The 12168-nt window shown below is 52.0% G+C and overlaps 1 protein-coding gene across 24 annotated transcripts in view; it reads right to left on the bottom strand.

Moving 5' to 3' along the window:
• Positions 1-12168, bottom strand: part of DLGAP4 (DLG associated protein 4) — a 259162-nt gene that overhangs the window by 196649 nt on the left and 50345 nt on the right. For 2 of the 24 annotated variants that reach the window (XM_077948339.1, XM_077948348.1), the window contains exon 1: positions 4970-5134. The exons of the other annotated variants lie outside the window; for them this stretch is intronic. The gene's annotated coding sequence lies outside the window, so the exon portion shown is untranslated. Of the gene's footprint in view, positions 1-4969; positions 5135-12168 lie in introns of those variants that run through there. 24 annotated transcript variants of the gene reach the window in all.

Here is a 12168-nt window from a genome sequence, read left to right as displayed (position 1 = left end):
TGGATCACCTGAGGTGAGGAGTTCAGGTCCAGCCTGACCAACATGGTGAAACCCTGCCTCTACTAAAAATATAAAAATTAGCTGGGCATGTTGGCACACACCTTCAGTCCCAGCTACTTGGGAGGCTGAAGCACGAGAATGGCTTGAACCCAGGAGGCAGAGGTTGCAGTGAGCTGAAATCACACCACTGCACTCCAGCCTGGGCAACAGAGCAAGACTCCATCTCAAAAAAATAAACACACACCGGATCATATTACCTTCTGCCTAAAACCCTCCATGGCTCCCTACTGCTCTTGAGATACACTCTGCAATGTCTCCCGAGAAGGCCACTGAGTCCCCAGCCCCTTTCAGCCTCCTCCCTCTGGCTCTTGCTCCCTGGCTCACCAGTGTTCCCAGGCTTTCATGCTTGCTCTGCCCCACCTATCGCAGTGCCTTTGTCATGCTGTTTCCCTGCCCAGAATGCCCTTCTCTCCCTCTTCACCTGTCACTCCTTCCTCAGGGCTTAGCTCAAATGGCATTTGCCCAGGGAGGACCTCCCAGCCCCTGACTGCACTGGGGCCTTTTACTGAGTGGCACGGTTGCATTTATTTATTTATTTATTTATTTATTTATTTATTTATTTATTTTTGTTGTTGTTGTTGTTGTCATTTGTTGACTCTCCTACTGGACCGAGGGCTCCCCAAGGACAGAGGCCAGTCTGCCCAGGGCTTTGCACATAGGCGGTGCTAAATACATGACTAAATGAATAATGTTTTTCTTTTTTTGAGACAGAGTTTCACTCTTGTTGCCCAGGCTGGAGCGCAATGGCACGATCTCAGCTCACTACAACCTCTGCCTCCCCGGTTCAAGCGATTCTCCTGCATCAGCCTCCCGAGTGGGCAGGGATTACAGGCATGCACCACCACACCTGGCTAATTTTTTTTTTTTTTTTTAGGAGAGACGGGGTTTCTCCGTGTTGGTCAGGCTGGTCTTGAACTCCCAACCTCAGGTGATCCACCCACCTTGGCCTCTCAAAGTGCTGGGATTACAGGCGTGAGCCACCGCGCCCAGCATGGTGTTTCTTACTACCATTCCAGTAGCCTCCAGATGGGCCCTCCTGCCTCCTTCCTTGCACTCATGGCTGAGTCTCTGCCAGTGCCCAGCTCTCAGCAGACAGAGCTCCCCACACCATGCATCTAGGGCATCACACACAGCTTAAGAAGCTCCCCTCCCAACCCCGTAACCTTCCCAACTTCCTGGGCAGCTGAGGACCATGAGGTTCAGGGGCACAAGCTACGTGCCCACACATGTGGACCACAGGACTGGGGCAGACCCAGGCCTTCCAGACTCCCCAGTCCCACTCCTCCCTCCCCTCCCCTCTTGGGGCCTCAGCTTCCTCATCCTGGCACAGGCCAAGCCCCATTCCCTCTTGGCATAGTGGTGAGGATAAAGGAAGGCAGGGGTGGGGAGGTAAGGGCCTGTGAGTGCCCAGCAGGCTGACATCCACCAAGAGGGGTCACAGGCATGCCACCAATCCCAGCGCAGGCAGCAGGCAACGACCACCCTAGCCCTTCTTCCACCAGAAGAGGGAGAAAGAACACAGGGCTGCGGGCTGCAGAGGGACCCAGTGGGGTGGGGAGGTCTGGGCTTGAAACACCCTGGGGGGAAGCACCCTCTTCCCAGAGGAGAGGTTATTGTGACAGCTGCATCCACTGCAAATTTAACCCTCAGGATCCCAGAGTCAGGAGACCACAGGAGGAGCAGCCAGTGTCCCTGCCTCCCGTCTATGACTGAACCCACCCACCAGAGCCCACAGCACAGGGCAGACCCAGCCCTCTCAGGCCCATCTCAGCTCAGCACTCAGTGGCTTAGGCCTCCTACTTTACCTGGACTCCCTTCCTGCCTTCCTCAGCTGCTTGGAAATGCCCACTCATCCTTCACATCCCCAACCTGGAGCCTTCCCTGCACCTACCCAGCAGGCCTCGCCCCGTCCACCACCCCCACCACTTCCCTCCCACCCCCCACCACGGCCTGCCACTGGGCACAGCATGTCATTTCCATGAATTCTTGGGCCAATGAGCAGTAACCCCTAAAACACTCTGTTGGTTCTGACTTTGCCCTCGGGGCTGAAGCGAGCCTGACCTCCAGTACGTATGTCGATCATGCTGGGGCTGTATCTGGGCTTTGTCCCTTGGGCAAGTCACTTAACCTCTCTGAGACCCAGTTTCTGATGCGCAGAATGGGTTTGGTCATCCCCGCCCAGCGTGGGGAAACACTGCTGCAGCTGCTGCTGGGCCCCACCCACTCTCTCCCGACTCCCCCAGCTCCCTCCACGGTATCTGCTTTTTATTTTAAGTCCAAAATGTATCTGCTGTAGGAGGAGGGAGGGGTGTGGGCATAGCAGAGAGGGGGCTGAGATGGGAGACTGGGTGCTGGCTGGGGGCCCCTCGGGGGTCTGCTGGGCTCCAGTGGCCCCAGGAAGGAGAAGAGGGCTGGCTGTCTCCGCAGCAGGTGGGAGCAAAGCTGAACTGATGCCCACTCTGGTTGGACACAAGGCCCCAGTCAAGGGTGGGCACATCAAGGCAGCCAAGGAAACCAGAGGAGTGGGGAGCAGCTGATGGTGGGCTGCCCTCCGGGCCCCTCCAGTTTCCCAGTTCCCCTGCCCCTGGGACTGCTGAACCCCCATTCCCCCTCGGTCCCACCTACACCCACAGTTAGGAGAGTCACTCATCCACAAACACCCGCTGGTACTCACGCCAGCCATCGTCCTAGGGACTGGAGATAAGATGTGAGCAAAACACACAGGGCTGCTGACTTGAAGTCCAGTGGGAAAGATGGAGATTAAACAAACAAATGTACAACATGTCAGGGTGTGATCACAGCCATAGGCATAACAGAGCAGGGAGAAGTGAGAGGAGGGCTCTTTGAGGAGGCGACATTTAACGCAGGCCCGAAGGAGATGAAGCGGGAAGCCCTGCAGGTGTCTGGGGGCAGAGTCTCAGGCAGAGGAAACAGCAAGCGCAAGGGTCCTAGGGAAGAACATGATTCTGACGGAGCTGCCAATATTGGTGAGGGGAGGAAATCAGGATGGGGCATCAGCAGTTGTCTCCTGGGTGATGTTGGAGGCCAGAAACTTCAGCTCTGTGGCCTTTGTGTCATCATCAGCCAAGTGGGCATGGAAAGATGTTGTAGGTGGTTACAAGGATGAAAATGGAGGAAGTTGGTGGTAGAGGTGCCCTGCAGCTCAGGGCAACACACTATAGGTGTTCCATGGGCATGGACTGGATTGGCAAGCTCTCTAAAAAGAACTGTCCTCTGGAGGCAGGGGAGGATGGCCCTGGCCACAGGTGGGAGCAGCACTTAGAAACAGGACTCTGTCATCCTTCACTCAATGATATTCCTCTGACCTGATCTGCCAGGTCTTGCAGGCCCCTGAGTTTGCAACCCCTGGGAGTAAACCAATCATTAAAGGCAGGGAAACTAGGCCCCTAGGAGGGGATGCTTGGGCAGTTCTGGGAAACCAGGTCCTAAAGGAGGAGCTGAAGAAGGCTTCCCAGAGGGGGGCAACTCCACACCTGGGTCTAAAAGGATGTCCAGGTGGGCAAACGATGACGGGAGGCACGACAGATGGGGAAACAGCATGTGCAAAGGCAAAGACAGGTCAAACCTCCTGCACGCGTGGAAACAAGAGGGAGGAAGAAGGGGAGGAGAAGGCAGCAACATCTGCTATAAGAGCAGCTGACGTGTCCAGAGCAGCTGTGTCCGGAGCATCTACCACGTGCTAGGCTCAGACACACAGCCTCGCTTGATCCCCACAGTCTTGACAGTCACAATAACATGACCCCCATTTATTGAGTGTTCAGCATGGGCCAGGGGTTGGATCATCTCTTTATTCCTCTTAACAGCCCTGTGGAGGCAGGAACTCAGCATTCCCATTTTATAGATGAGCAAACGGAGTCTGCGGCCATTTAAGCATCTTGCCCAAGGTCCTGCAGCCAGTAAGTGGCAAAAATGAGACTCAAACCCAGGTGTGTCCTACCAGCTCCCTACCACCAGGTCCGTTTACAAATCAATGTCATGCCATCTGTGCTGGGAAAATCTGGTTGTATCACAGGCAGAGAACTGAGGCCTGGCGGTGGCTGTACATGGTCTCAATGGCAGTGTCCCCTAGTCTCCCCATGGTAGGGGCCACAGCTCCCATCTTGAAGTCTCCAGCTCGGTAAGAAGTGGGGTGAGTGCTTGGCAAGGCTTCTTCCCACCCACCCCAGGGGCTCAGGCACCAGCTCCAACCTGCAGCTTTAATTAAAAGGCCTTTTCAAACCATTAGCAGCAATAATAATAAAATCCCAAATAGGAACAATAAAGCAGTATGACTGTCGGAGAATTAAAACGGGCACCTGGCGTTCTGCCACCCCTGGGGGGCAATTGGGTTCAGGCGGGAGGCATGATTTTCACCTCCAGTAGACACGTCAGTCCCAGACACAGGCTGAGAGGCAGGGCTGGGGGACAGGGACCACCCTGTGCCGGGGACTCGGCTGCCCCTAGGCCACTGTGGAGATCCTCACAAAGAAAGCCTTAGCTGCCATGTCTCCGGCAGTCCCCACTCCCCAATCTCAGTAACCAGCATTCCCCACCTCCAGGACTCAGCCAGACTGCCTTCCTTGCCCTTCACCTAGCCCAGCACAAAACCCAGCAGGCTCTGCCACTAAAATTGAATTGGCCCCTTGCCTTGACCTCCCCAGGCCCTGTCCTGCTTCAGGCCGCCTTCATCTCCCCTGAAAACAGCACCAGCCTCCTACGTGGGGTGTCCATGGCCACCTGGGCCCCTGCAAACCACGCTCCATGCTGCACACACAGGGGGCTTTTCAAACCACAAACCAAGCCCTGTCTCCGCTGCTACGCCCCTCAGACCATCAATGGCTCCCCCTCCCCTGGCCCTCGGGTCACACTCCCTCTCATCTGCTCCCTGAGTGAGCTTACATTCTCTCACCTCATGGGCTTTGCAGGATGCGGGTCAGACACGTCCCTGACCAGCTCCCTATCAGCCAGTGGAGCTCAGCCTCAGTAACACCCCGTGAAAAGTCTCTGATAACTCCCCCTGCCCTCAGAGGCCCTGCAGACCAACCCCTCAATTGTTCTTTTCCATACTGTAGCATTTTCGTCAATTTCTGGTCTGTCCATCCTCCACCTCTCATGTGAGAGCCCTGGGAGGCCAGGCGCTGGGTCTGGCTTGTTCACAGCTGTGCTCCTGGTGCCTAGCCCTGTGCCTGGCACACAGAGCTCAATCTGTGTTTGCTGAATGACCCAGCAACACGGCATCCCTGCTGACCACAGAGTCGCCACTCCTCAGATACCTGGGCACCTCTGTGGGTCGCTGGGTGGGGACAGTCGCTTTCCAGCCTGCCTGGGTTTCTTGCTCCTAGTGCCTCTGAAGGCAGGTCCCATGAGCTTCCAAGTTCTGCCTTAGCTCCATAATGGCAGGGACTGGGGAAAATTATCTAGATTTTCACCCATTTGGGAAACACCTGTCAGTGCCTCCTCAGTGCCATCCCCAAGCTGCGTACCCGAGATCCAGACCCACATGGACCCACGCTTGAAGGGCTTCGAGGCCAGCAGGGGAAGACCCAGCCAGGAAGACCTGGGCTACAGAACGCCGTGTGATGCACAGGGCAGAAGGGTGGAGTGGTTTGCAGGGAGTCACACAGCCACCCACACATTCAAATCCTCACCTATGCTATGCAGCCTTGGGCGAGCCTCAGTTTCCTCACAGGACTGCTCCAAGGAATCAAAGCCATCCACTGGATAAAGGAGGAAGCGCAGTACAGCTGTGACCACCCAGGGAGTCAGGGGAGGCTTCTGAGAGGAGGCGACACTGGAACCAAGCCTTGAAACATGCACGGGAATCCACCAGGCACACAGAGGTGCATCAGGCAAAGGGCAAGCGTGGGCAAAGGTGGAGTGGCTGGAACAGAGTGAGGTGCTCAGGGAGCTCAGGGGTTTAAAAAAAACCCTCTATTAACTTCTTAGTATGAAAAATGTCAAGCACACACCAATACAAGAAGAGCTGCATTTTCACGGTGAATTTGCAGCAGGATGAGTATGCTGCCCTGATGCCCTCTCAACCCTGTGCCCACCCTCTGTGACCCTCAAAGTGGGACCAGATGGCCTCAGAATCCACTTCAAGGCCAAGGTCTCTGAAGCCCCCACAACTGAACAAATGTTCAGTCGTTAAGAGCCGGAGGTAGCATCTCCCTTTTACTAGCTAGTAAAAAAAGAGAGGGAGAGAAAAAGAAGAAAAAATAAGTCTTTTTCCAGCCAGACTACATCCTGCATCTGAGAGGGTGAGAATTTGCTCTTGGAAGGAAAGAAAGAGCCTCCTGTCTGGAGCTTCCTCTTTGAAGCTCCATGAATATACATGGTGGCAGGCGAGAGCGTTCTTTGAGATGCTAACAAGCTGCCTTACCTTGGAAAATTGAGGTCATGGCTCAGAGGGGGCCTTGACTGGTGGGGGGCTGGGATGGGATAGGAGGTGCCAGAGAGAATGGAGACCCAGGCAGGCCCAGCTCTGATCCAGGGCAACTCCTTTCCCCTCTGAGTCTCCACTTCCTCACCTGTGAAATGGGGACACCTCCTCCAGGGGCTGCCGGGACAGATGATGCACAGTGAGGCACCCAAGATGGCACAGGCGGGCGGATCACTTGAAGTCAGGAGTTCTAAACCAGCCTGGCCAACATGGCAAAACCCTATCTCTACTAAAAACACAAAAATTAACTGGATGCAGTAGTGGGCGCCTGTAGTCCCAGCTACTAGGGAGGCTGAGGAAGAAGGCTTGCTTGAACCCCAGAGGCAGAGGTTGCAATGAACTGAGATCGTGCCACTGCACTCCAACCTGAGCAACAGAGTGAGACCCTGTCTCAAAAACAAAAACCAACAAATAGGGAATGGGCAGGACAGAGAGAGGCTGCAGGTGTCGAAAGGAGAGGGAAGGAGCGGGGCTGTGGAGATCGGCCCATTTCTTGGTGAAGAGGACGAGGCTCAAAGGCTGGGAAGGACTCATTGGAAGGCTCTGAATCCCTTGCCCAGCCCAGCCTCCTGCCCCTACCCAGACCTCATCCTCTCCATCCTGTCCAGATGACTGGCCCAGCCTCCTCCTGGGCATCCCTTCTCCAGAGGAAGTCTCATGCCCATGAATCTGATCACATCACTTCCCGGCTCCAAGTTTTCCAAGATCTCTGGCTTGACTCAGGGAAAACCCATGTCCTTCCTATGGCTAGATGCACCCCCTGTCCTTATTTCTCTCACTTCATCTCCCCCTACCTGCCCCTGACTCTTTTCCAGCCGCATCTGAACATGGCCACCAGCACAGCCTCCCCTGTTTGTTCCCTGCCTGGAACCCCCACCCCATCCCAGATCCTCAAAAGACTGGCTCCTTTATAAGTGTTCAGGTTTATAAGTGTTCACTTTATAAGTGTTCAGGTCTCAGCTCAAATGTCACTTCCCCAGAGAGGCCCTCCCTGACCACCCCAGCAGACGCCTGTCACCCTGCTGCTCTCCATCACAGCATTTATACTAGCAGCAATTATTTTACTTTTGTTGAGAGCTCTGTGAGGGCAGGGACCACATCTGTCTCCAGGGCACACAGTAGGTGCTCCATCAACATGTTAAACACCTGTGAGTGGGTAAGTGAAAAGAGGCTGAGGCTTCCATCTCTGCATCCGTCTTTAGTGATGTGGGAGATTCTGCTGCCAGGGAACCCCCTTCTCTGGGCCCTCTCCCCAGGGACAGAGTGAGTTGGGGCTGAGGCTGGGTGGGCAGAGGGCCAGCAGCCTGAGTGACCCCGCCTGGCTCCTAATGCTGCCCAGACTGCAGGTCTAATTGCTACAACTCCAAAGCAAAGGGAGGTAATGAGGTGGATTAATGTTCCCATGTTGGTCCTGCTCCCTCCAAGGCCATCAGTGAGCTGGAGGAGGGGCAGCTGGGGCTTCAGGAGATGGGCCTCCCAGTGGCTGGGGCGCCTGACCCCAAGTTGGCCCTCCCACCTGGCCTCTCCCACTCTTCCCCTCATTTTCTGACAGCGTGAGTCCTCCCTGAAGGGCAGGGAGCAGATGCTCAATAGGTGCCTTTGGAGTGTGGGCACTGGACAGGGGACCCATTTATTTCTCAACAGCTGAGAGAGGAAGCCAAGGCCCAGGGAAATGGGGTGGCCTCCCCACAGGCCCCCAGCTGGGATGAGCTGTCTCTCTCACATGGCCCACCTTGTGAGGGACAGCCCAGCCCTCTCTCCTCACCACTTAAATTGGAAGCAAGGGAATGATAGATGATGATAATCATAATAGTAATAATAATAATAACGACAACAGTTAACATTTACAGTCCATAAGGCACTGTGATAAAAACTCAAAAGTCGGCGGGGCCTGGTGACTCACACCTGTAATCCCAGCACTTTGGGAGGCTGAGGTGGATGGATCACGAGGTCAGGAGATCGACACCAGCCTGGCTAACATGGTGAAACCCCGTCTCTACTAAAAATACAAAAAATTAGCCGGGCGTGGTGGCAGGGGCCTGTAGTCCCAGCTACTCGGGAGGCCGAGGCAGGAGAATTGCTTGAAGCTGGGAGGCGGAGGTTGCAGTGAACCGAGATCACACCATTGCACTCCAGCCTGGGTGACAGAGCGAGACTTCATCTCAAAAACAAAAAAACTCAAAAGTCACTGAAGCCTCAGCAACCCTATGAGGTAGGTCCCATAAAGGCACATGTTACAGATGAGGAAACTAAGGCACAGATAAGTGAAGGCGCTGAGCTGAGGTCCCACAGAGAGTAAATAGGTCCGCCTCTAGAAGCCATATAGTCCACCACCTCCCTCCATATTCTCCACTCAGAGTCCAACCTTGGCTCTAGCCTGGGGCATAGAGGGGCAGTCACCTAGCCCTATTCCAGTCCTGCTACCCCCACCACGACGGCTGGAGCTGCCAATATGGTCAGAACCTTCCCCACAAAACCCTCCTCTGGCCTGGCCCATCAGGCTCCTCACTCCTTCAAAGGCAGGCTCTGGAAGAACGAGACACGCTGTGTTTTAATTGTCATCATCATTTTTTTCTCGTTACAAAAGCAATATACGTTCACTGTAGAAAACTGGAAGAAAACAGAAAGTCATTAGGAAAATAAATAAAATTATTCTTCTCCCAGAGATGACTGCTTCTGATATTACGGTCTGTGTCCTTCAGTCTTTTTTTTTTTTTTTTTTTTTGAGACAAGAGTCTTGCTCTCACCCAGGCTGGAGTGTGAGATCTTCGCTCACTGCAACCTCCACCTCCCCCGTTAAGTGATTCCTCTGCTTCAGCCTCCCAGGTAGCTGAGATTACAGGGACCTGCCACCATGCCCAGCTAATTTTTGTATTTTTTAGCACAGACGGGGTGTCACCATATTGGCCAGGCTGGTCTTGAACTCCTGACTTTGTGATCTGCCTAACTTGGCCTCCCAAAGTGCTGGGATTACAAGCGTGAGCCACCGTGCCCGGCTCAGCCTTTTTATTTTCTATACATAATCAGGGATAGAGAGGAAGTGTCAGGACCAAAAGCTTGGTGGAGGCCACTTCTGATTCAGTTTTTCCATCCACGTCATCAAGACATCCCTCAGGGGCACAAGGTTCGCGCTGTGTCTGGCCCTAAGCTGAATATCTTGCACACATTACTTCAGTTAACCTCACTACAATCAGATAATATAAATATTAAAATTCCAGTTTTACAGATAAGCAAATGATACTTCAGAAAGGTAAAGTAACTAGCCCCAGGTCACATAACTGGTGACCTGAGGTACATCCAGGTTCAAATTCATGACTGTTTGGCTCCAATAATCTGAACTGTTTTCTTAAAATTTCCTGGAGCTGAAATTGCCAGGTCAAACATATATAAAATTCCAAGCTTGGCCAGGTATGGTGGCTCACGCGTGTAATCCCAACACTTTGGGAGGCCGAGGTGGGCAGATTACCTGAGGTCAGGAATTCAAGACTGGCCTGGCCAACATGGTGAAACCCCGTCTCTACTAAAAATACGAAAATTAGGCCGGGCGCGGTGGCTCACGCCTGCAATCTCAGCACTTTGAGAGGCCAAGTTAGGCGGATCACAAGGTCAGGAGTTCAAGACCAGCCTGGCCAATATAGTGATACCCCGTCTCTACTAAAAAATACAAAAATTAGCTGGGCGTAGTGGCTCATGCCTGAGGCTGAGGCAGAAGAATCACTTGAACCTGGTTGCAGTGAGATGAAATTGCACCACTAAACTCCAGCCTGGGCAATAGGAGTAAAATTCCATCTCAAAAAAAAAAAAACCCAAACTGTGTGACAATTCTGTACCAACTTGCCCTGGAGAAGCTGAGTGATCAAATCAAGGGGCACACCCAACCACCTGACACACTGGCCACTCTACCAATGTGCACTTTAAACACAGAATTTTTTTTGTTTTTTTGAGATGTTGTCTTGCTCTGTTGCCCAGGCTGGAACACAGTAGTGCATTCTCAGTTCACTGCAACCTCCACCTCCTGGGTTCAAGCAATTCTCCTGCCTCAGCCTCCTGAGTAGCTGGGATTACAGGCGTGTACCACCACACCCAGCTAATTTTTGTATTTTTAGTAGAGACAGAGTTTCACCACGTTGGCCAGGCTGGTCTCGAACCTCTGACCTCAAATGATCCACCTGCCTTGGCCTCCCAAAGTGCTGGGATTACAGGTGTGAGCCACTGTGCCTGGCAACCTTGGAATTTAACCAGATAATTCTTATCTGAAACAAAGGAATGTCCTGGAATGCAGGTATATCCCTCAGCCTAGCAGATGGATAGAGAAACTGAGGCAAAAGTGGCCTCCACCAAGCTGTGGGCTCTGACACTTCCTCTCATTCCCTGTGCTGCACTCTGCCAGGTGTAAAATTATAAATTATAAATCTTCACATTTCAGGAACTAAATGAACCCAAGGACAAAAAATATGAAGAAAACCATATGGAGGTAAATCATAACCAAAGTATTCAAAACCAGTGGTAAAGAGTAAATCTTGGCCTGGTGTGGTGGCTCAAGCCTGTAATCCCAGAACTTTGGGAGGCCGAGATGGGCGGATCACGAGGTCAGGAGATCAAGACCATCCTGGCTAACATGGTGAAACCCCATCTCTACTAAAAAATACAAAAAACTAGCCAGGCGAGGTGGCAGGCGCCTGTAGTCCCAGCTACTCAGGAGGCTGAGGCAGGAGAATGGCATAAACCCGGGAGGCGGAGCTTGTAGTGAGCCGAGATTGTGCCACTGCACTCCAGCCTGGGCAACAGAGTGAGACTCTGTCTCAAAAAAAAAAAAAAAGAGTAAATCTTACGCCAGGCATGGTGGCTCATGCCTGTAATCCCAGCACTTTGGGAGGCCGGGGCAGGTGAATCACTCAGGGTCAGGAGTTCGAGACCAGCCTGACCAACATGGCAAAACCCCATCTCTACTAAAAATATAAAAATTAGCCAGGCGTAATGGTGCACACTTGTAGTCCCAGCTACTCGGGAGGCTGAGGTAGGAGAATCACTTGAACCTGGCTGGCAGAGGCTGCAGTGAGCTGAGATCATACTACTGTGCTCCAGCCTGGGTGACACAGTGAGACTGTCTCAAAAAAAAAAAAAAAAAAAAAAAAAGAGAAAATCTTAAAAGTAGCCAGAAAAAAAAAAAAAGATATGTGTTACATACTGGTAACAAAGATACGCATAACAGCATATTTCTTGTCAAAAACAATGCAAGTGAGAAGACAGTGGAACAACTTTAAAATACTGACAGAAAAAAAAAATCTGTTAACTTATAATTCCATGCCCAGTAAAAATAACTTTAAAAAAATGAAGGCAAAATAAAGACTTTTTCAGATACAGGAAAGCTGAAAGAATTCCTCACCAGCATACTCACACTATAAGGAATGTTAAAATCCTTCAGGCTGAAGGAAAATGATACCAGAGAGAAATATGAATCTATAAAAAGGAATGAAGAGCATTGAAAATGATAACTACATGGGTAAATATATAGGATTATGTTTCTTATTATTTAAATATCTTTAAAAGATAATGACCATTGAGACAAAAACAATAACAATGTAGTGTTGTGTTTATTACATATATAAAAGTCAAATGCATAATAATAATAATAATACAAGACCGAAGAGATGGAAGCATGCTAT

The sequence above is a fragment of the Macaca mulatta genome, chromosome 10 (assembly GCF_049350105.2).
Source record: "Macaca mulatta isolate MMU2019108-1 chromosome 10, T2T-MMU8v2.0, whole genome shotgun sequence".
NCBI lineage: Eukaryota > Metazoa > Chordata > Mammalia > Primates > Cercopithecidae > Macaca > Macaca mulatta.
The sequence above is the reverse complement of the archived record's forward strand: the minus strand, read 5'-3'. Positions and strand labels throughout refer to the sequence as shown.